Source organism: Lissotriton helveticus, chromosome 4_1, assembly GCF_964261635.1.
Source record: "Lissotriton helveticus chromosome 4_1, aLisHel1.1, whole genome shotgun sequence".
In the NCBI taxonomy this organism is placed as follows: domain Eukaryota; kingdom Metazoa; phylum Chordata; class Amphibia; order Caudata; family Salamandridae; genus Lissotriton; species Lissotriton helveticus.
In genome coordinates this window covers 1,392,695,881-1,392,718,618 of record NC_136063.1, presented here as the reverse complement: position 1 = coordinate 1,392,718,618, position 22,738 = coordinate 1,392,695,881, and the positions used below count along the sequence as shown (strand labels likewise).

Genomic DNA, 22,738 nt, shown 5'->3' with positions numbered 1-22,738 from the left:
TTGCCAATGGCTAAAGTGGGGTGACACACTGCCCCATACTGAATGCTGCAGTGGGCGGAAGAATAATGTGAATGGCACAATGATAGACCATGAATGAAGAGGACTGGGTTAAAGCCACTATAAGAAAGTATTAAAACATATAATTTTAGTAATATCAAAAGGTCTTGGCTAACGCCAGAACTAAAAAGACCCTGCTTGAACAGTATGGTATAGCGTGGTTCCAAGCAGAGAGAAGGGCAAGATATATAATATTATGTCTCGATACACATCTGCGCTAACGACGTTCCAAAGGAAATAAATGATTGCTTTATGAATGCACCCCATTGTCTAAATCAGCTCTGCACTTTGCCAATCCCATTCACTAATTGTACCCAAAAGGTATAGCTGTGCCTCTTGCTCAAGGTGTACCCACAAAAGTAAATCTTAAAATAGCAGCTCTGGTCAATAAATGCTGTGGCAGGAGAAACAAATGGCATAAGCTACTTTTTCACCAAAATTGAGCTTCAGTGTTTAATACACCTAAATACAGATTTTTAATAGTTATCAGTTTCACAGTTTTGCCCCTAGAATTTCATGACAAGACCGGAGCCTAGCATTATGCATTAACCTTTATTTCCAGCTTCTTGCAGCACTTCAAAGAATGATATCACTTAGCATTACAAAAATTCCAGAACTTTAGAATGTCTTAAACCAATAGAAACTCAGCCCCAGCAGCCATCTTCCTGTTTTATATGCTGCTCCTTGTCAGATAAGTATCACTCAACTTTTGAAAAAATATTTAAGTAAAAATATTTTCATTATGTTAGTTTAAAATGGTTGATCATATGTATATATTTAATATTTTTTATGGTAATGTGATTGTTTGATTGGTTTAGTAGATAATTTTTTTCTTTTTGGGAAATCGCATTGGCGTTTTTTAGTATAATTTTTACCCAATTTATGGGTTAATTTGAGGTTGGTAGGTGTTCGAGGTTGGAAATCTGCAGAAAGAAGTTTAATTTCCAAGTTAACAAATATTTTGACATACATTATTGTTACGTCGCGAGCGAGCCTTCAGTTTCAGCTTGAGGGGTGGGCGGAATTCTCTGTGTTCACGAGTCGATTAATTTTCGTTGTGCGGGCAGCAGAGATTAGTTTTTATCTCTGAGAGTACCCGTAGTTGCTTAACGCCATCATGTCTCGTGCGTGAGGACGTCGGGGGCCATTTTAGTTAAGTAAGATATTGCAAACTTGATGGTCTGAAGTGTTTCAGTCATCAATTAAGAGGCACGTGAGTGTGGAGTTATTTTTTAACGGAAATAATTTTAGAATTAAGCAATAAGATAATATTTATTATTTTGTGTAGTGAGTTTTAAGTTTATAAGGAAGTTTTAAAAAAAAAAGGGCAATTTTAGTCTTTGGGCAGTTCATGATGGATGTGAATGAAGGTGCCCAGACATTAGGCTCAGGTGATTCTAATTTAAGGAAAATTGTTCAAGAAGAGATGAGAAGCTCATGAAAGAAGTATTACAAAGTGTATTAAAGAAAAGGAGTAGGGCAGTAGAATGCTCTGTAGATGAATATTGGTCTATGGAGGATGAGGAGAGTAGTAAAGTTCAAAGTTATGGAAAGAGAGCAAAAAAGACAGAGAATATTGACTTTGGGGTCAGGTTTCAGACAAGAAATAAAGGTGAGCCTTGCGCCAGATATGAAGATGGTTTCCGTCGCGGCACAAAAGAGGGTGTCTTTAGTGGCACTAATGAAGGAGAAAAGTCACATGAGGAATTCCAAAAGCAGGAGTTTGAAGAAGAGTTGGATGAGTGTGTCTTAGATGAATACATGGATGATGAATGGCAATTTGACATGGATAGAGTAGAAAAAGAGAGGAAAGAAAAGGGGATTGTTAAATATCCTCAGGGAGAGGACATGTTCAGTCTGGAGATGATTCATCATCCCAGAAGTGCAGACTGGTGGCCGCTGCGTCATGTTGCAAGTTTAATAAGGCTTTGGGTTAGGAGGCCTTCGGAAAAGGAGGCTAGAGCAGTTATGAAGGCAGAATTATCTCACTATGTCATGGACAGGAAAGCTTGCATAACTCCGGATCTAGATCCGTATTTGATAAGCTTTTTGTTTAAATTTGGGTGGGACTCAAGAAAATGATTGGAGAGGGATCTTAAGAAGTGCCAAGATGGCTTATTGGACGTGTTGGGTGCGCATTATGGACATGGCTGAAGAGGCAAAGATGAAAGGTGTCCAGGTTGATAATGAACTCTTGAGGGGTTGATCGCAAAGGGCATTAGGTTTTTTAGGAAATGCTAATGCTGCAATATCAGCAGAAAGACGCAAGGCAATTCTTATGAGAATTAGTCCTAAATTATGCGACTTTGCAAAAATGAACCCTCTGAGGACCCAAAGGGTTATTTATTTGGAGAGGAACTAGTGAAAGGGGTTGGAAAATATGTTTCCACTTTCATCAGTTTGGACAAGACCCAATCCTCGTTAAGGAGGGTCTTTGGAAGAGGTGTTTTTGACAGGGCTGGGAAAGGGCCCATTTCCATGGCCGGTCTTTCGGAAGGGCTCAATACCAGCCTCATGGACGTGCTGTGTTCAGGGGTTACCAGTCAGTGACTGAATTCTACCCTCACAGAGGAGGATCAGGAAGGATGCGCCAAGCAAGGGGTTGTGCGCAGTTCTCTCAAGGAGGTCAAGGTGAGTACGAAGAACAATTTTGGCACTATCCCTTACGAGGTAAGGGGAAGATTGAAATGGTTTGTGGTAAATTGGGAGAGACTAATCAAGGACAATTGGGAAATACAAACTATAAAAGGATATGTTATTGAGTTCGAGGAGATGCCAATTCGGTGGCAGGAACCAAATCAATTGGTTTTGCGGAAGGATTTAGTAGAGGTAATAGGAGTAGAAGTGTTGGAAATGCTGTGAAAGGGAGCAATTCAGAAAGTGTCAGGGGAAAATTGAGGTTTAGAAAGTACTATTTTTTGGTAAAGAAGAAGGAAAAGGGTTGGAGCCCCGTGATAAATTTGAGAGGGTTAAATCAGTTTGTTGTGTACAGACATTTCAAGATGAAGGGCATCCATCTGTTGAAGGATATTCTTCAGGAGAAAGATGAAATTAGAACTGAAAGGTGCGTTTTACACAATTCCAATTGCGGAGAGAGCCACAGATTTCTACAGTTGAGATGGTTGGGAGAACTTTACCAGTTTACTACCCTACCATTTGGTTTGGCTTCAGGTCCATGTTTTTTTACGAAGGTTTTGAGACCTGTGGCAACGTTTCTGAAAGAGAGTTGTGTGCGTATGATAATGTATTTAGAACTTTTTAATAATGTCACTAAGTCAAGAGGAGTTGGAGAAACAGTTACTTCTGAATATTCAGGCGTTTTTTCCAGGGCTGCTTCATTACAGGGCTTTGCAGAGATTGAAGGCAGAAGCGTCAAGAAAAGGACTGTGTTATGGAAGTCAGGTGTTTCTTTTGGTGGAGGCTCGAGAAGAGTTAATTTGGTGGTTGGAAAATCTCAAAGCATGGACTGGAAGGGCAATTTTTGGGATTTGTCCAGATTTTGTTTTGGTGTCAAACGCAAGTCTTTTTGAATGGAAAGCATGTCTGGAGAGTCAGGAGACAAGTGGAAGATGGTCTTAGGAGGAGAGCTCAGAGCATATCAATGGTTTGGAGATGAGAGCAGGCCTTTACACTTTACGGGGTTTTGGGAAGAAGTTGAAGAATTCCAATATTTTATTAAAGATGGACAATGTTTCAGCGGTCCGTTACATAAACAAATTGGGTGGAAGTAGATCAAGGAATCTGATGTTGTAATGCTATGAAAGGTGAAGGGACTTCGGTATCAGCATCAAATAAGGACAAAACCAAGAAAGGGAAAGATGGTGACTGAACTGACAGTGGCATTAAAAGGAATAGATGGTTTTACAAGGGTAACCCAACATTGAACTGCAGCATCAAGAAGTTCAAGTTGAGGAAGGCTCAAAAGAAGAGTAGGAATGGGTGTTGTCAAAATGGACAAAGTAGCCAACGATGGCTGAAAACTGAACTTCGGCTTTTTTATTATATGCAAATGTGTCTTGAGAACATCATCCGGAGCAATGTGTGTGGTTTTGTGAGAAGAGCACAGATGGACTATGGAGATAAGGAGTTTAGTGCAAGAATTAGGTCCAACCTTGATAATCAATGGGGGAAGTAGAAAGTGAGTTTTGGCTTCAGTGGATGACACCGACAAAGCCAGCATCAGCAGTTCAAACTGCTGGTGTATAAAAAAAAAAAAGCTCTTTTGAAGGCATCCCAGCCATTTTGGGGTAGGACATTTTGGAAGAGATCAGTTCCACAGAACAGTGCCTGTTGGACAATCAACAGAGGAAGTAGCTCATAGCTACAATGTATCATCAGACATGATTGTGGAAAATTAGTTGGACGGTTGCCTTTTAGAGCCCAGGTACAGCACAACTGAGGTAGGGGCCAACAACCAGTTATAAGAAAACGGGGCCTACACCAGTTAATGTGGTAAAATTGGGACAGTGGTTGAGTTTTTATGCTGATGATGAAATTGCTAGGACACTGTTTTTGAGTTTCAAGAGAGGTTTTCGATTGGACTATCAAGGTCCTAGGGTAATGTGCTGGGCAGAGAATTTAAGGTCCATTGAAGCAAACACAGAGGTGGTAAAGCAGAAGTTGGGCAGAGAAGTTCAAGAGTATAAAATTGCAGGTTCCAATTTGCAAGCCTTTCAATGGGGCCGTTGCCAGATTTGACTATTTTTCCATTGGTTGTAGGGCCTAAAAATCATGAAGGGGAATTTATTCTGATTCATCATTTACCATGAACTGAAGGTTTTTGGTGAATGATTTACTGCAACTGAGGACTAGGTGGTGAAATATGTATCTGTGTATGACTCCATAGCTGTGGTCAGGAATCAATCAATCAATCAATCATGGAATTGTAAGCGCGCTCCTCACCCGTGGGGGGTGTACGCCGCTCCGTTCAGCTGAAGAGCCAGGTCTTGAGGGTCTTCCTGAAGGTGTTCAGGGAAGGGGCACATCTGATGTCGGCCGGTAGCTCATTCCAGGTCTTGGCTGCGATGTGGGAGAACGATCTTCCGCCTGATCTGGCTCTGTGGATCCACGGGGTTTCAGCCAGTGCGAGGTTGGATGATCGCAGGTTTCTTTTGGGTACGTGGAAGTTTTTTTATTTTTTTAATCCTTTATTTAACAGTTTTTAATCAACAATACAGTCAGATAGGTTACATTCATGCAAGATACAATCTCTTGACAAGCTTATAGGTACATCTTTATGAGCATGTGATCTGAGCGAACATAAAATATACTTGGGCCCCTTGTCACCACAATAACATGCCCTCTGTATAAGTCTATACGCATAAGCCGCAGGGGCTACCAAACAAATATTGCAGGTGAAGTAGATTAGCATTCTCCAATGGAATTTTCCATTTATCTTTTATATTAAATAACAATATTCAGTGAAAAGGTTCAGTGACGTAACCCCTTTGGCGCCATGATATATACCCATATGTGTGTTCTACCTATTCCCTTACACATTGGCTGCCATCATCTGACTCTTCCTGTGGTGTTGCAATTGTCAGCAAATAAGCCTGTAGCGGACCCCAGATGTCTTTCGGCCTGTTACGAGCAGGCAGCAGATCAGCATAGATGTTGTGTTGATCCTGGCAGTAGAGTATGTCGTCCAGCCATTCCTTAAACTTCGGGGCCCTTCCCCTACCCCAACGACATGCAACCCTCCTTTTCGCAAGCAGCAGGGCAATGTCTACAAACCTCCGAATGGGCTTAGGCATATTCAATGTATATCCCAACAGCATGACTAGTGGGTCCCTGTTGACTGCTCCCTCCGTCATGATCTGCAATGCACCGTGCACCTGGGACCAGTAGTCGTACACCCCAGGACACTCCCATGCCAGATGGATAAATCCCGCCCCCTCCGCATGGCATCGGTCACATCTATCAGTATCCGCCAACTGAAACCTCAGCTTCCGAACTGGCGTGCAATAAAATCTTTGTAAAACTTATAATGAATGATTTTGAGCCTACAGCTAGAAGATATGTTGGCTGTGATGGTGCAACAATATTTCCATTGTTCCTCAGTGATCTCACTGCCTATATCCGAAATCACAACTTGCGTGCCGGACTCTCCAGTCCTTTGCGCTGTAATCTGATATTATTGTACAATCTTGAAACAAGATGGCGGCCATCCGACAACAGCATGGCATGCAACGGCAAGACCACCTCCGGTTCATCCGGAAAGTATAGCAATATGTCCCTCAGCTCCTGTCTCAGTCTGATGTAATAAAATACCTCTAAGGGAGTTGGTTGCACGTCTTGAAATAGCTGTTCCCTAGTACGAAATTGCCCGTTGAGGAACAGGTCACCCCATGAGGCAATCTTAATACGCTTGCACATTAATTGAAAACCCGTCTCCTGCAAAAGCGATAAACGAGGGTGATATGTGAGTGGCATTACGGGGGAATACAACGGCTGAGTCCGGAGGACTTTCGCCACTCTGCCCCACACGTCTACCATGCATGTCACCGTGTTGGATGGCGTATCTATAACCTCCACCGTACCCTGTATCATCCCGCTGAGTGGGAGAGGACGCACAATCCAGTCTTCCGCCGCTATTTGTGGCATAAAATGTGTAGGATTTATCCAGTGATACGCATATTGCGCCTGGGCACTTATGTAATAAACCTCAAAGTCTGGCACATCAAAGCCACCCTTCTCGTAAGGCTGCGTCAGAATTGCCCACCTCAACCGCGGCTGCTTACCCCCCCAAAATAGTCGAAGGAGTTCCGATCTCAACCGCTTAAAAAAATATGCGCCAGAGTAATAAGGAATATTTTGAAATAAATATAAAAACCGCGGCAGCACCACCATCTTTATGAGTGACGCTCTACCCGCCATAGATAGTGGCAACGACATCCATCGTGTGACGTTGGCAGCTAGTTTAGTAATGGCCATGCCATAATTAAGCCTAAGTGTCTCCTCCTTATTTAGCGATATCACAATACCCAGGTAGCGAAGATCAGTGTCACACCATTCAAGTGGGTAATCCAGCTGGAATTTCGTTACCGCACCCGTGAGTGGGAAGAATTGCGATTTTTTCCAGTTTATGTGCACTCCCGATAACCTCCCGAAGACTATGAACTCACGCAGAATAGGATTAAGGTTGAGCTGCGGATCTTTTACGTATAGTGTAATGTCATCTGCGTATAACGACACCCCTATCTGGCGCTGGAAACAGTTGAAAGCACTAACCTTATGCAATTGATGAATCCGACATGCCAACGGTTCTATTGCTATAGCAAACAGTAATGGGGAGAGAGGGCATCCCTGCCTAGTGCCTCTCGTTATAGGCATCTTGGGCGATAGCACTCCATTGATAATCACTCTAGCCACTGGTCTGGTATAAAGCAGCTCTACCCATGCAACAAATATTTTGGGAAATCCCATCCTATGTAAAATAGCAAAAAGGTATTTCCACTCTACGGAGTCGAACGCTTTTGTTGCGTCGAGAAATATGGCAGCAACTGGGAGCTCCGGGGCTATAGTCGGAATCAAAGAGAACAGCGTACGAAGGTTATGGGTGGTGGCACGTCCTGGTACAAAACCAGCCTGGTCCGGCAGCACTATCTTAGTCATAATCAGCGATAAGCGCGTTGCAAGTATTTTTGCATCACAAATAATTAGAGATAGCGGCCGGTAGGAGTCAGTGTCTACCGGGTCCTTACCTGGTTTCAACAAAGAAGTTATCGCTACCTCCCTCATTGATCCCGGCAATTCCCCCACTTCCAAAGACTCCTCAAAGACTTCCTTTAGGACTGGTGCCATAATGTCTATGTAGCACTTATAGAACTCAGCGGGAAGCCCATCTAGGCCCGCCGCCTTACCATTACTCAGTGACATAATTGCCTCTCTTATCTCATCCAATTCTAGTGGAGCACCGAGAAACAACCTGTGCACATCACTTAACCAACATAACGCAATGTCATCTAAGAAGCTCCCGAAGTCCACTTCATCTATTTGTTGTGAAGTATATAGCTGCCCGTAGTGTGCCAAAAACTCTTCCTGAATCCTCTGCGTATCCTGACACCGTATACCCTCTGGCGTAACAACCTCCAGTATATTTGTACTGAAACGCGGCTGCCTCGTGATTGCTGCAAGTACTTTACCCGGCCGCTCCCCTTCGCAGTACCTTCTCGCAGTCCAGTATTTTCCCCTGTATTTAACTTCTCTCGCTGCCTCTTCTACATACTCTGAAAGCTTATCCCTAAATTTCTTGTGTATCTCTGGACCTACACCCCTCGCCATCTCAATTTCCAGCTCCTTCAATTCTCTTTCTAACTTTCCTATTGTCCTTTGGATGTCTCTCAACACCCCGCAGCTCTTGGATATACAAAATCCCCGAATCGTTACCTTAAAAGCTTCCCATACAATTTCCACACTGTTTACCGAGCCCTTGTTTCTGGGGAAAAAAGCCTCTATTTCTTCTCCTAGCTCCGTCTTGAATACTGTGTCTAGTAATACTGAGGGGAACAGTCTCCATGGGGGTCTCGCTTTATCATGTCCCGGCATAACCAATTGCATCAACACCGGGCAATGATCTGAGTACGTTCTGGACAGATGTGCCACCTTTCCCAATCCTGTGCTTAGTCCCCGTGACACAAAGCAGTAGTCAAGCCGAGCCCATGTGTTTGCATGTGTGGTAAAATGTGTTCCCTCCCTATGCTCGGGGTGAGTAAACCGCCAACTATCCACTAAGCCAGCTTCCTCTATTATGCCCCGTAGTACATCTCTTGCTTGCCTGTTATATTGACCACAACCATCAGATCTCTCCGCTCCAGGCACTAGTGCTACATTAAAATCCCCTCCCCAGATGATATGAGTAGCTTCTGTTACCAGCACATGTCCCCAAAGTGTCGTGAAGAATTCCGGAGTGTCCACATTAGGAGCATAACAACTCACTATAACAACAGTATCAGTGCCCAATCTGCCCCACAGTATCACATAGCGTCCATCAGGATCCAAAATCTCCCCCAACATATGCATTTTGAGTGATTTCTTGATTAGCACTGCAGTCCCTCTGGCATATGAGGAATACGATGAAAATTTCCTAATTGTAGCCCATTTACTTGCAAACTTGGGTTCAGAGCGCGGGTGTATATGCGTCTCCTGCAATAAGGCTATTTGCACATTGTGCCTGTCTAAATATGCAATCACATTTCTACCCTTTCTGGTGTCATTGAGGCCTCTCACATTCCAGGACAACACTGATATTTTATTCACTACGTCGTTCGCCATCATCCTTAGTGAATACATTTTCAACATCTTCACCTACTCGCCCAGACCACCGCCCATCCGTACCATAACACGACCTCCATTGCATATTTAATCTCACTTGTAACCCTATGTCACTGCAATCACCCCCCATGTCCCCTCCCCCCACCCACTGACATCCCCCAACCATGTCAGACATGCCCCCTCCCCCCTCTCCCCCCTCTCCCAACACGAACAGCAACCCACTCCCATACCAACGTCCATCCCGCCAATACTAAGGCCATTACAGCCTGCATGTGGTTACATCTCCGGTGACGGACCTCAGCTGTGTCAGCCCATCCCTTATCATCCTCCATCCACACTCTCCAGCAAGTTCGAAAAAAGCCAGTCTGCAACTTCACCCTCCAACAAACACTCATACTCGATGCAGGCACAGCACCACCATCCCCAAGCCTGTCTACATAGAACATGAACGACATCTTCAAGCAGATACCCGCCCCTCCCCCCTCCCACTGAAGCATCCCCAACTCGCCAGCATCTCTGTCCCTCCCCCAACCCTCCACCGCTAGCAAACAACCCAACAGCTGCAGTGTGAAGAACATTGTAGATGGGGTACTCCCTATTAGGGTCATCTGAGTTACACACATTGCCACCCCTACTCCTCGCCCTACGACCTGAACCACCCTCTTAGGGCATTATGAGGGAAGGGGATGGTGCCTGGCATACGTTACCACCCGTTGTCCAATACCCGTCCACGGTATTCACGTCCATTCGTAGTGTCAGTACGCCGTCATGACCCCTCCACAGGATTCGTAAAGGACCACTGCAACATCAAAGCAGCAGCACAGCTGTCAAAAAGCTGTCTCATTGATCGTCGGGTATGTGTTGGTCCTCCTCATCTACCTCGTCATCATCTCCATGGCGACCACCTCGATCGCGTCTCAGTGTTTTTAAGAAATCCTTCACCTGCTGCGGGTTCAAGAAAAAATGTTGTTTCGCCTGATGAGTCACCCTAAGCTTCGCTGGGTACAACAACGCATAGTCAATTTGTAAAGTACGTAATTTCTTTCTAACATCCAGAAACTTCCGTCGTTGTTCCTGCACTATAGGTGTGAATTCCGGGTATATGGAAAAACTGACCCCTTCACACGACAGGTTCTGGGTATATCTTGCCGCACGTAGTGCAGTGTCTCTGTCCCGATAATTTTGGAGCCTTGCAATTATCGGCCGGGGTGGAGCCCCAGGTTTAGGCCTCGGACCCAATGAGCGATGCGCCCGCTCGACTATAAACTGCTTGGAGAAGGCTTCCGCTCCTATCGCCGCCTGAAGGATCCTTTCCACATATTCCTCCACTCGTCCCGTGTTGGCAGATTCCGGCACGCCTACCAAGCGGATGTTATTGCGTCTGCTGTGCGCCTCCAACTCCTCATTCTTCGCAGCAATTACTCTGAGGACATTGTCCATTCTCGAAAGCCGAGTAGAGTGGGATGCTGCAGTGTCATCATTCTCCGATATTCTTCTCTCCGCTTCAGTAATGTGTTCTTCATGAATGTCCATTTTGTGCGCAATAGCATCCATCCTGGAAGATATTCGGTCCACTTTGTCTACCACTGTTGCGAACCCCTGTTTCATTTCTTGGAGTATCAGCTGCATGTCCGGGGCACTTGCACTGGAACTCGCCCCCGCTGTTGATGGGCTTTGAGCCCCCCCAGTGTCCGATGTAGTACGCATACTCTTCTTCGACGCAGGTGCAGAGTCAAAGGATAGTTTGGGCTGCCGATTGTCCTGCCGCCCCATTATAGAGCGCTTACAGGGACTCAAAGTGGCCGGAGACGTCGCCTTACCACTACTTCTTCGGGACGCACAGGAGCCTCTGTACTTGAGAAGGGCAAGCGCTTTGTGGCGTATCCACCTGAGCGTCTCCGAGTCTTCAGTTCCCCTCAGTACCAATGACCGTCTACCTCGTGACCCTGGGTTCCCAGCCAGGGAAGGTGCGCTCTGCTCCGTTTTACGCCAAACGACTGCGACTTAGCAAACGCCAGGCAGATACTAGGCAGGAACAAATAAGATCCAGGGCAGGAGGGGACTCTGATGGTGCTACGTGAGCCACTGAACCCCAGGAGCCATTCACAGCAGGCCTCAGCACACTTCAGGTCTCCGCAGGGTGCCAAAGATCAGCCAGACACGCCGACCCCTACGCCAAAAATTTGCAGCCTACAAGTCCATACTCTGCAGCGCTGGGGATCACCTGTCCTCCTGTATCAGCTAGATGCAGGGTGTATCTGCAGCATCCATGATCAGTAGCAAAGCGGGTATTAATCAAACCAAGGTGCTTGTGGGCCAGATCGGAAGCACCACCAGGCGGGCTCGGTCTGGTGAAGTGCCACCCCTCCAAAGACGTGTTCTATTGAGTCTCAAATCGCTTTCCAGTGTTTGCCACCAACACAATCCCCACTCTTTGCTCTATTGTGCTCCGCTATGACAGGAGGTGATCCCACAAGCCCAGCGCTAATATCCAGTCTACAGGTGTTTCACGTGTGCTACCTCCCAAGCACTATCTTGCCACTTCGCCACGTACTAGGCCAGCTCCATCAGCCAGTCACAAGCCCCAGTACCACCACTGCAGGGTTCAGCGGCAAGTACTATGCTGCAGTTCTCAGAGATTAGTCCAGCTCCAGATTTCCAGGCGATCACAGCTTACCAATATAAAGCCCCACACTGTCACTCAATTCTCTTCAATGATCGGGCCGCTAATGCCACCGAGTGTGCCCTCCACCACCTGCACCTCTGATGTTCTTAAGGCAGCCAATTTACCAGCAGTTGAGGCCCAGGGAACACCCTCAGTGTCCTCATGTCAGTGCTGCTCCGAGTGTATCTGGTATTGAGTTAGGCTCGTACACTTGTGCCTTCCGGGATCACCCGCCGTTGCACCACGCCGCACATGTCCCTCCAAACGCTCACCTGAGGCCTCCTCTGCTGTCCCGGTGTAAGCAATTTCCTCCGCCAGCTCCACCATGCACCGGGGGGCCCGCTGCTGCAATCGCTCACGCCAGAGCCGGATCGGGCAGCTCCACAGTCCTAGGCTCCGGGCCTCGGTCACCTCCTGCAGGTCGCGCCACACTGCCGCATCCACCGAGGCGCCCTCCGGTCAGTAGCCTGCACTCGTTGTCACCGCAGTCCAGTGCCTCACCGCGTCGTCAGGCAAACAGGCCTCCGTTCCTCCGCTGCACTCGCCTCAGTGCGGGCGCTCCTGCTCCGCTACAGTCCCCTTCGTTCTTCTCCGTTTAAGCCTGCATTTGCCCTCCACTCGTGCTCGACGATGTCACCATCCGCAGCGGGCACTCTAAATCCAGACCGCAGGCTGCGCACCTCAGCAGCCGCGTCACTACGGGGCTCAGCTGCTATCCAGCCAGTGCGGCCTGGTCACCTCGTAGTGCGCCGCGTCCTCTCTTACGGCACGCACCCCGGGCGCGCTCACCACCAAGCTCCGGCGTCAATCCAGGCAGATACCTCTCCGCCCGTAACTTTGGCAAATCAATTCGCAGAGCGGTCAGACTTTTTCCGATCGTTCCTTAGGGCTCCCACAGCATTTCACACGCTTTTTGGACGGGTCGCAGGCAGTGAAGTTAGGATAAATAACGGATTAAATTGCCAGGCAGCAGGAGCCTCACAGCAGTGCGGCCATTCTGCGTGTGCGCCCTCTAGCGCCCCGCAAACCAATGGGTACGTGGAAGTTGACTCTGTCGTTGAGGTATTTGGGTCTTTGCTGTGCAGGCACTTGTAGGCATGAGTGACTCTCTTCTCCACGGGAAGCCAGTGGAGTCGCCGCTGGTGCTGGCTGATGTGTTTGTGCCGGGGGATGCCGAGGATGTGTCTGGCTGCTGTGTTCAGTATTGCTTGTAGTTTGCCGAGTAGGGATTTGTCGGTGCCGGCGTAGAATGCATTGCCATAGTCGAGTTTGCTGGTGATGAGTGTGTGGGTGGCTGTTTTCCTCGATTCAGGGGGAATTGGGGTGGAAGGACAGAACTGGCAAAATCTGACATCCAATCAGCTTTTAAATTGTTACCTGTATATCTGGAGGATTTTTCATTAAAAGATTGCCAGTTTGAAAGCAGTACTTTTGTGCTAAGGACTTTACCTACCGGTTGGTCTGTTTCTTGTTCACTTTTTGGGTTGTGTTGTTCCTTTTTTGCTATTTTGTTTTTAATTTAGAACTAATTTTGGTAAGGTGACTCATTATTTGGATGATTTTTTTTTGTTCATGGGTCAAGTAGGTTCAGGAAGCTGTGGTGAGATTACGGAGGCTTTACAGAGTGTGATGCAGGATTTAGATGTGCCTTTGGTGACAGACAAGACAGAGGGTCCAGTTGAAGTTTTAACTGTCCTTGGCATTGAGCTGGATGACTGCAAGATGTAAGAAAGGGTACAGCAGGAGAAAGAAAAAAGTTGTAACCGATTTTGCAGGAGGCGGTCGCAGTGAGGAAGATGGAACCAGGTGTAGACTTTAAATGGTCATCTATGTATTGATTGGAGAATAGTCGATATAAGAGCTGGATTGACATATTGCAGACTCCTAGGTTTCTCTGTGTCAGTGATAGTTTAAAGTGGTTTTATTGTCATGACGCCTGGTTTGGATGTTCGTGGAGCTTACAGGATATCAGAACCATGTGATAAAAAAGGTAGGTGGAGCTGCGAACGGACGAAGTGGTAGCTGAAGAAAACAGAATTACAATTTTGTTTAGAAGGAATAAGGCTGATCAGTTGGGGAAAGACCAGAGCAATGCTTTGCATAGCTCGAATGATGAATTCAGATATCCAGTGAAAATGTGTCAAGCAATTATGAGGGTGAGATGTGAGTTTAAAGGTGAGATTTTTACACATACAGATGCAGTATATTCACACAATGGCAAGTGCTGCATGTGTTATGAATGGGTTAAATTGGTTTGGTTGTAGGGAAAATTGGTTTGGTTGCAGGGGGTTGCAGTATACCCCTACAGACAACGTAACGACTCAATTTCCATTGGATAACATTTGATGTTGGGAGATACGCTGCTGTGTCTTCTTCTTAGTAAATTTGTTTTGTTCTTGTTCATACAGGTTGTATCACCATGGAGTGGATCACACAGCACTCTTTTGTACCGTGGGACAACAAGCAGTCTGAATGGTGCCTGTGCTCTTGTGTCTTGGTGGGGCGGTCAGGAAGTTGTCTAGCTAAATATTTTGAAGGAAGAGGCTGTCCAGATTAGCTTGTTCTTCATCTAGGAGAGAATTATCTTGTACTGCTTTTTGGTAATGAGTAATTAAAGAACATGAAAAATGATTCAAGACGCTTGAAGGACTTATGGTCAGGAACACACATCATCTGAACAGAATTAATTCAAAGAATTGTGCGGAGAGGAGTGAGGAAGCCAGGTGCTATTGAAAATCAACAGTGCAATGTTAATAGGGAAATGAATGGATTCCGCACTGAGAAGGGCTTGGGTGTTTTAAACATTCAGGCAAGGTACAGGCTGATCATGGACTATTTAGCCAAGATGGGGTTCACTTATCTTTCTTACGGAGTAAATATTATTTGAAGGGATTGGGGGGTACTATTGCGCAGATGCGGGGAAACGATTGTGTGGATGAAGTTGCATGTGGAAGGCATGAAAACACCTTGCCTGTGTCTTCCTGGTGGCAGGGGAAAAGGCAGTGGGAAAGCATATAGTAGGTATGGGATGGTTGTTACCGCTCTGTGAGGTTGGGCTTTGGTCAGTGTCTAAGGTGGCTGAATAGGGGAGGGTGACAAGTTCTGAAAGGGTGCTTTCAAGACAAGGTGGGACAATTACAACAAGTTTGCGTGTGGGGAGGAGTTTAGGGAGAGGAGCAGGTTAGGGGATTTGAAGGGAGTGAATGTTAGGCAAGGTTACTTAGCATTAGAGAGGTCAAAGGTTTGGCCTGTCAGGTGATTACCTAGGTTACATGTACAAATATTCTAGACCAGTTAAAGCGGTCATGTGTACTTTAATCATAGGTTGAGTGTTTCATTGAGCCATCTCGACAGATGAAAATATTGACAGTAGAGTAACATTTAGAAAGAATCATTTTTTTCAATGCAGATCACTGTTTGGAAATCAATAATGCAAGGCACTCTGACCCCAAGAAATTAGCTCTTTCAGTCTCTATGGTATGCTCTGTGTGGTTGCTCATGCGCTTTCAGGTCTCTTGTAAGTACTTTTTATAATAATCTATTGCTATGTTAGATGTTATCTTACGCTACTTTATTGACATTTGTAAAACACATCTGCCAAATTCATGGTTTTGCATCTCTAAAAGACAGTCCTTATGCACACATTTTCACCTCTCTTTTAACATGTATGTGTAATAGTCACATTTTAATCAAAAGTTAGGTACATATTTACACAAACGTTCCAGATCTTCGAGCACTATTCAACACAGTAGAAGCAACAAAATTCACACATTTTAACTGAAAGCTAATGCTCTAGTGTTCTGCATACCCCCACATCACCAGTCTTCTTCCAGGGCACTTCGGTAAGGAAATATGCACATAGTGAATTTGCCTCCCATGGGAGGAGAGGGCATGAATCATTGGAGGTCATCATTTGAAGACAAAAATACATCCAACAGTGCCAAGGGTTCGACATGTATGCTTTAGCTGATCCCTTCCTCGGGTGTCTTCATACTACGTGCTTTTTGCACTTCAGGTTTCTGTGCTTACGTAGGTATCAAAGGTGAAGCAGGTGCAGTGCAACCGGGTCCCAAAGGCCTGAGGGACACATACAACCCTGGTTATTGCTGTGTTTTACTAGGTGACCAGAAGTCTGTGGGCCAATTATTAGGCCTGGGCAGGGTTCGCAAAGCTCTTGAATTGACCCAAAAACTCAGCTGCTCAACATGGAGTACCGCAAGCAACGAAGTGCGTTAGATTGCGCCATTTGTGCTGATTTTTAGCGCCTTGTGATTATCCCGCACTAGGAAATCATCACAAACTGCACCATGCGCAGAGCAAAAGGGTGCGGCTTCTTTCTGCCGTTCGAGTAGATTTTCTACCCGAGAGGCAGCTTCCTCAACACGAACAGAAGGTTTCTCAATGCGAGTGGTCATGACCATCCGCAACTGCTCTCATTAAGAAGTCTTGCTGGGAGGTGGTCTAGCATTGGATTTTCCAAGCTCTCCAACCTAACATTGGCGAGGAGGAAAACACTTCACTCCACAAAGGAACTGCGTGGAGTATGAAAAACTTTGCAAACTCCGCAAACGGAGCAGAGTTCACCGCCCAGGCCTTCCAATTATACTAGCTGCTTGCCATAGGGCCCATGGTATGACTGCTGAGCCACCGGCTAGCAATCTACTTACACAATAAAGGGTTTGAAGACTTTTGTATGCATTTACAGCGCTCTCAGTTCTGGGGGCACTGCAGCAACCTTTCACCTGTTTAGCCAGCTAGAGACCAGTGCTAAGCCACAACAGGCAGGTACCCAGATGCCCGCGCAGTACAAGTGGAATACTACAAAGGCACGTTTCAAAAACATGAAGAAATACAACTCCAAGAAATGCGATCAAGACGCCAGAAAGTCTGTGCTCCTTATTATAAGCTCTCCCAATTCTATTTCATTAGAGCTGAACCAGAGCTGGCACGTGCGCACCTGCATCATGACAGCCGTTGAACTGTAGTCTTAAAATTACAAGCCGCAAACTGGAAATGTTAGAACCACTAACAACAAAAGGTAAGACAGAAGAGGTATCCGAGCAGCAGCGTGGAGCTCATTAACTCGAGCCTCTCTCGCTGGCAGAGGCCCAAAACTATTGTCCGTGAACTTCTTGCATTACAGACTTGCGGCATAGCAACCTGTTGAGCTAATTACATAGCCGCAGTCTGAGGTGACGCCGCGAGCCTTCCCTCCCAGGGGAATAACAACAGTTCATGCTAACTTCTCGCCAAGCAAGTTTAGCTAAGAGGTATGACAGACGCAATCAAGTACGTCAGCGATGGTCTCCGTCACCAGATCGACATGGCCGCTGGAATGCATTTGAAAAGCTGCGCTTTCTTAATGACAGCTACATCTTGCCTTGCTGGGTGCCATAAGCATGAAGGGGACAGGCAGGGATGATGACACACTGCTGAGTTAAAGCGTTGTAGATGCCAGTTATGCGTATACACAAACACGCTCGCTCTCTCTCTCTCTCTCTCTCTGTCTTTCTCTCTCACTCTGTCTTTAATAATGGGTAGGTTATACAGCATACCAGAGCAAATATACATGAGCCTTTGGTATTTTGATGCACTCGCTCTTAAGTACCAAAAAAGCATAGTTTATGGCAAAACATATGACGCACACACACACACACAGCTGCTAGGATTTTTTTCTAAATAAAGCTAGAAAAACAAATTTTATGGAGCTGTATAGCACATTCTGTGGAAGTGTTATTTTGATACATTTCAGCTAGGAACGACATTTTTAGCTGAAATCTACAAATGATATGGTAAGAGTGATAAATCCATAATCATGTGGTAAAAGCCACAGAATAACATTATTCAGCTGGTCCTGGCTACTGTCATTGTTTTATTGACAATCTATTATTTTTTAACAATGCAAACAATGTTTTTCCCTACAAGTCTCCATTCTTAACTACATAATTAAGTATTGTTCAGTTATTTATACTGGAGGCAACTTCATATTATAGTCCAGTGTTTTCCATAAAAAAATACCCAGTATTAAATAAATATAAATATATATATATATATATATATATATATATATATATATATATATATATATATATACATTTTTTTTTCAAACTAACTAAAGATAATCATGTAATCTATTATGGTCCTGCCCTGGCATCTTTGATTTCCGGTGACACTTACAAACAACACGGTTTATCATATCACCAAAATTCTTTCATTACCACAGAAACAGAATGTTTGTAGAGGTGATCAGAATCAAATGTTCTTAGTCCTGTTTGTTTCCGTTTTCTGTTAAATAGTCCACCTTATTAATCAAGAAGTTCATTCGGTTTTGCTGCAAATCTGCTTCCTCGAGGCTCATCCAGCACTGCAAAAGCAGTACCAATTAAAGTACTGACCGTCGCATTCCTACAAGTGTGAAAATTCAGCCTATTCTAGGCCTTACAAAGCCATAATAATGGTGTGAGTGGTAGGTAATGCTTTTCTTTAATGTATATTGATTTATTAAACCCTGTTGTTGTGATCATCTAAGAATTAGACAGACAGCGCCACGATGTGGTGGACTGTCACTAGAGCCAGTGCTGACAATCGAGTGCTGGTGCCGAGCATCGGAAACCACCAGTTCAAAATAAGCCCTGCTCATATTTGAGAAATAAACATTACGTAATGATGATAATATCCCTGTATCAAATCGATATATGATTTATCTTTGTTCACACTATCAATTTCTGGCAAAAGAAGACATAGGATTAAGTAATTTCTACGAGATTCAAGCACCCTCCACATTGCAGGTATTAATGAAGTCTTTCGACCAAAATGTCCAAAATAACCAGTTCCAGCAATCCAGATGGGAGACTATATCTGATAAACGCAATGTGAGAGATGCCTGCTTAATCGCATAAATCCACTGACTCTCGCCATTGTCCATTGTTTTACCAACAGTTTTTTCATGTTGTCAAACCTAAACACTCCAATTCACATCAATGCCTGTTGTAAGCTGCCCTTTGAACAGAACAGCTTTTTCAAGCCAACTTCCCCAAGATATACACATATTATTAAAAAAATACATAACAGATAACATGTCTATGTGTGTATATAAAAACAAAAAAAACATTCTCAATAGAACTTCTGACCTACTCAAAACTACATAGTAGCTATCACCAGTGTTTAATGTTCTTAAGTATGTATTTACAATTATATATGTGTGCATCATGGGTTGGCCTCACTGCCTGGTCAAAGACCACGCCGTGAAAGTGAGGACGCAGCACACTGAAGTAAGTTTCTTTATGCAGGTATATTTAGGGCCAATTAAATCGCCTCAACCACCTTGGCACAGCCTGTCTTCACCGAGCCAGCACACCAACTGACCGCAGTTCCAATGCCCACATTCTAAGAACCCCTCGCTTACCTAGCAACATGCCAGGCACCCGCATGCACAGAGATTCTAACCAGCAGACCCTGGATACTACACAGTCCCCTTAGGGATCCAGTGGGCAGATATATTTTACTTATGGGACTCAGAATAACACCCCGTACTCATAGATGTTTATGGCCATAATACTCCTGACTTTGACGTAGACCATGAGATTGTGGAGACATGCTGACTAAATACTGAGTGGCATGTTTTTTTTTTGAGTGGTGGATATCATTTTATAATTGACTCAATGAAGAATAGATTTCATCAGACATTAGACCCCCCCTAATGACATCTCAAAGCACTAAGATATGAACTAGAGCTATCAGAATAACATAATATGAAAAATATGTGAGTAAAGGGCATACTCCGATTATTCAACTGTCCATAGCTCATCCTTGAGGATCTCTCACCAGTGCTATTGCTGTTTGGACCCCACGTGGTACGAGGCCTGGAAACATCTGGAGGTATCCATCTCATGTGCTAGTAGGCACCTTGTTTAGGGCAGAGGTAGCTAAATCAATGAAAGAATACTTCGAATTGAAAGCGGAGTCGGTGTCCACATATGCCTGGTTATGGGAAGAACTTAAACCGGTGATAAGAGGACCATGCATAGCTAAAGAAGATGGTATTCTAAAGGGATACAAACAGCCCTGAACGAGTTGGATAACAGCTCCAAAAACATGAAACTGCACTACATGCTAACACTGACTGCAAAGGAAAAGCCGACCTGCATCTGGCTTCGACAGCTGTCAAAGAAATGACGGACAATTAGACAAGTTTTCTAGAGAAGAAGGCACAGACCAGAAAATACAGTGATGGCAACCGCCCAAGTAAGATACTAGCATGGTGGCTTAAAGACCATAAAAAAACAATATTATCTCAAGTATGAGGAAAGGGAGCAATACTAATAAGCTAACTTCACTTGACACCTTGGAGTGTTCACAAGATACTACATGGATTTATATTCCACTTAAGTACAGCTCACTGAATCGCACATGGCTGAATATTTAGTTGTTGTCGCTGTGGCCTGGTTGGAACATGATGATAGAGTAACGCTGAAGGAACTCCTGACCACAGACAAAGAATCTGAAGAGATAACCAGTTTGGCTAACGGTAAAGCTCCCGGTTCTCACTGTCTGACATCCACATTTTATACAGCATTTAAAGAATTACTACATCATCAATTACTGGCTATGATAAAGAAGTGTTACAATTACAGTGCCTGCCTCCATCCTCCTGCGAGGCTTTGATTTTTACATTACTGAAGCACTTTACTAAGTCCTATTGCCCACTGTCTCTCCTTAATTTTGATGGTAAAATATTTGCTTCAGTTATTGTAAATAGATTAATGTGTGTGATAAAGGGTCTGGTTGTACCAGATCAGACAGAGTGGGTTTATACCTCCTAGGTCTAATGCACACAATACATATGCTGTTTGCAGTATTGTACTAGATATACCCTAACTTCTCAGTGCTTTTTTGGATGCAGAGAAACCTTTTGATTCCCTGGGATCAATTTCTATACACGAATATGAGGAGAATGGGGTGGGATTCACAGTTAATATGCATGATAACACTCCTTTATATACATCTAAAGGCTCCTATGCAGATTAATGTTTCCTATCAAACTATATATCACTTACGAGAGGCATGATTCAGGGGTGCCCCTGTCTCCGATACTGCTTGCCATTGCAATAGAACTACTGGCATGAAAACTGAGGCAACACCATGCTTATAGGTGGCTATCCGTCATGAATCAGCATTTAATTGTCTCAATGTATGCAGATGACATAAAATTATACTTTTCTTTATTTTTTTAAACAGAGGTAAATCTGAAACCAGCACTTCACGAGATCGCATGGTTGGGTGCTTACTCGGAAATAGCAATGAATTGGAGGTTTACTCACTAAAGGCAACCAGATGCGATGGTTTGTTTGGATTGGTTTGGGTTGTAAGAGCTTTGCTCTGACACTAACTGGGAGAGACCTGATTTTAAAAATGATGGTTATGTCTAAATTCATATACCTCTTTGGGACTATCCCTATTCCACTAACACAGAGTTTCTTTACAGTCCTCTATTCTGAGTTCAGAAGATTGGTTTGGGCAGGAGGATAAGTGAGATTACGTTGGGAAATCATGGGCTTGCCTCTTGACAAAGGCAGGCAGGTGGTTCCAAACCCCAAAGTATTATCACTCTGGGCTTCGGATCACCATGAAAGGGCAGGCGGAAAAACGAAATCGTAATCCCGGCGGCAGAGCCAAGGCTGGCTCTGCTGCCATTTGGGGATTACTTTTTTGACAGTAACCCCAACAGGCTTCATGAGCCTGTTGGAAACGGAGTGGAATTCCCCCGCAGTTTCCCTCTGACCATCAGTATCGTAATACGACAGTCAGACGTAAACCTCTGATGGCGGGCGGAAACCATCTGACGAGCTGTTGAATGGCTTTGTGCCCAACATCACAATGAGGCCCTAAGTATATGAGGGGGTTAACTTTCAGTTCCCACACTGAAAAGATACTCATTCTGCCATTGATAGGAGCATGTTTCTAAAAAATGTTGTGCTAATGCGCACCTGTAACTGCGGTCACAAACCATTCATTATTAACCTTTCCAACTCATTTAGACAACAAGTCGTAAAAGACATTTTTTTAGTTAAAAAGACTGTTTGAACTTCTGAAAGTGATTTTGTACATCGTAGAAAGCTCTCCTGGATTTATGAACAATGTAGTTTTGTGAATCTCAGGGTTTGCGACTGCAAATGGGCCTTGTACATAGGCCCTAACCGCCTGATTCATCAAGCTAAATTGCACTCTCAAAGGGCAAGATTCTCAGAATCTTGCCTTTTGCGAGTGCAATTTTTGCATTTGGGATTCATCATCCGAAATGCAAAATTCACTATTTAAGAATTCGCACATTTGCGAAGAATTGAATTTAAGGAATCTCTATTTGAGATTCCTTAAATGCAATTCATGAAGCATTTTAAAATTGCGAAAATGCAATTTTGGGCCGCTATTTACCGAGAGGTCAGACCTCTCGGTAAATAGCAAAAACGTAGAAAAATGCTTTTAAAAGCATTTTTCTAAGTTGCATGTTGCACACACACATGTCCTTTGGACATGTGTTTGCGCAACACCTGTTTCAATTTGCATTTAAGGGGTGCTACAGGGTGTCATTTGGACACCCCTGGCACCCTTTAAATCGCTATCTTATTTACGAGTAGCAAATTGCTAATCGCAAATAAGGAATACTCCCCATTCATTCCTATGGGCCTTTTGGCCCATAGGAATGAATGGGGAGTTATTCCTTATTTGCGATTAGCAATTTGCTAC

At 44.6% G+C, this 22,738-nt stretch overlaps 1 protein-coding gene across 4 annotated transcripts in view; it reads right to left on the bottom strand.

Moving 5' to 3' along the window:
• Window positions 1–22,738, bottom strand: part of MBOAT1 (membrane bound glycerophospholipid O-acyltransferase 1) — a 473,424-nt gene that overhangs the window by 291,376 nt on the left and 159,310 nt on the right. Inside the window, exon 1 of one of the 4 annotated variants that reach the window (XM_078687936.1) lies at window positions 1,028–1,102. The exons of the other annotated variants lie outside the window; for them this stretch is intronic. The gene's annotated coding sequence lies outside the window, so the exon portion shown is untranslated. Of the gene's footprint in view, window positions 1–1,027; window positions 1,103–22,738 lie in introns of those variants that run through there. 4 annotated transcript variants of the gene reach the window in all.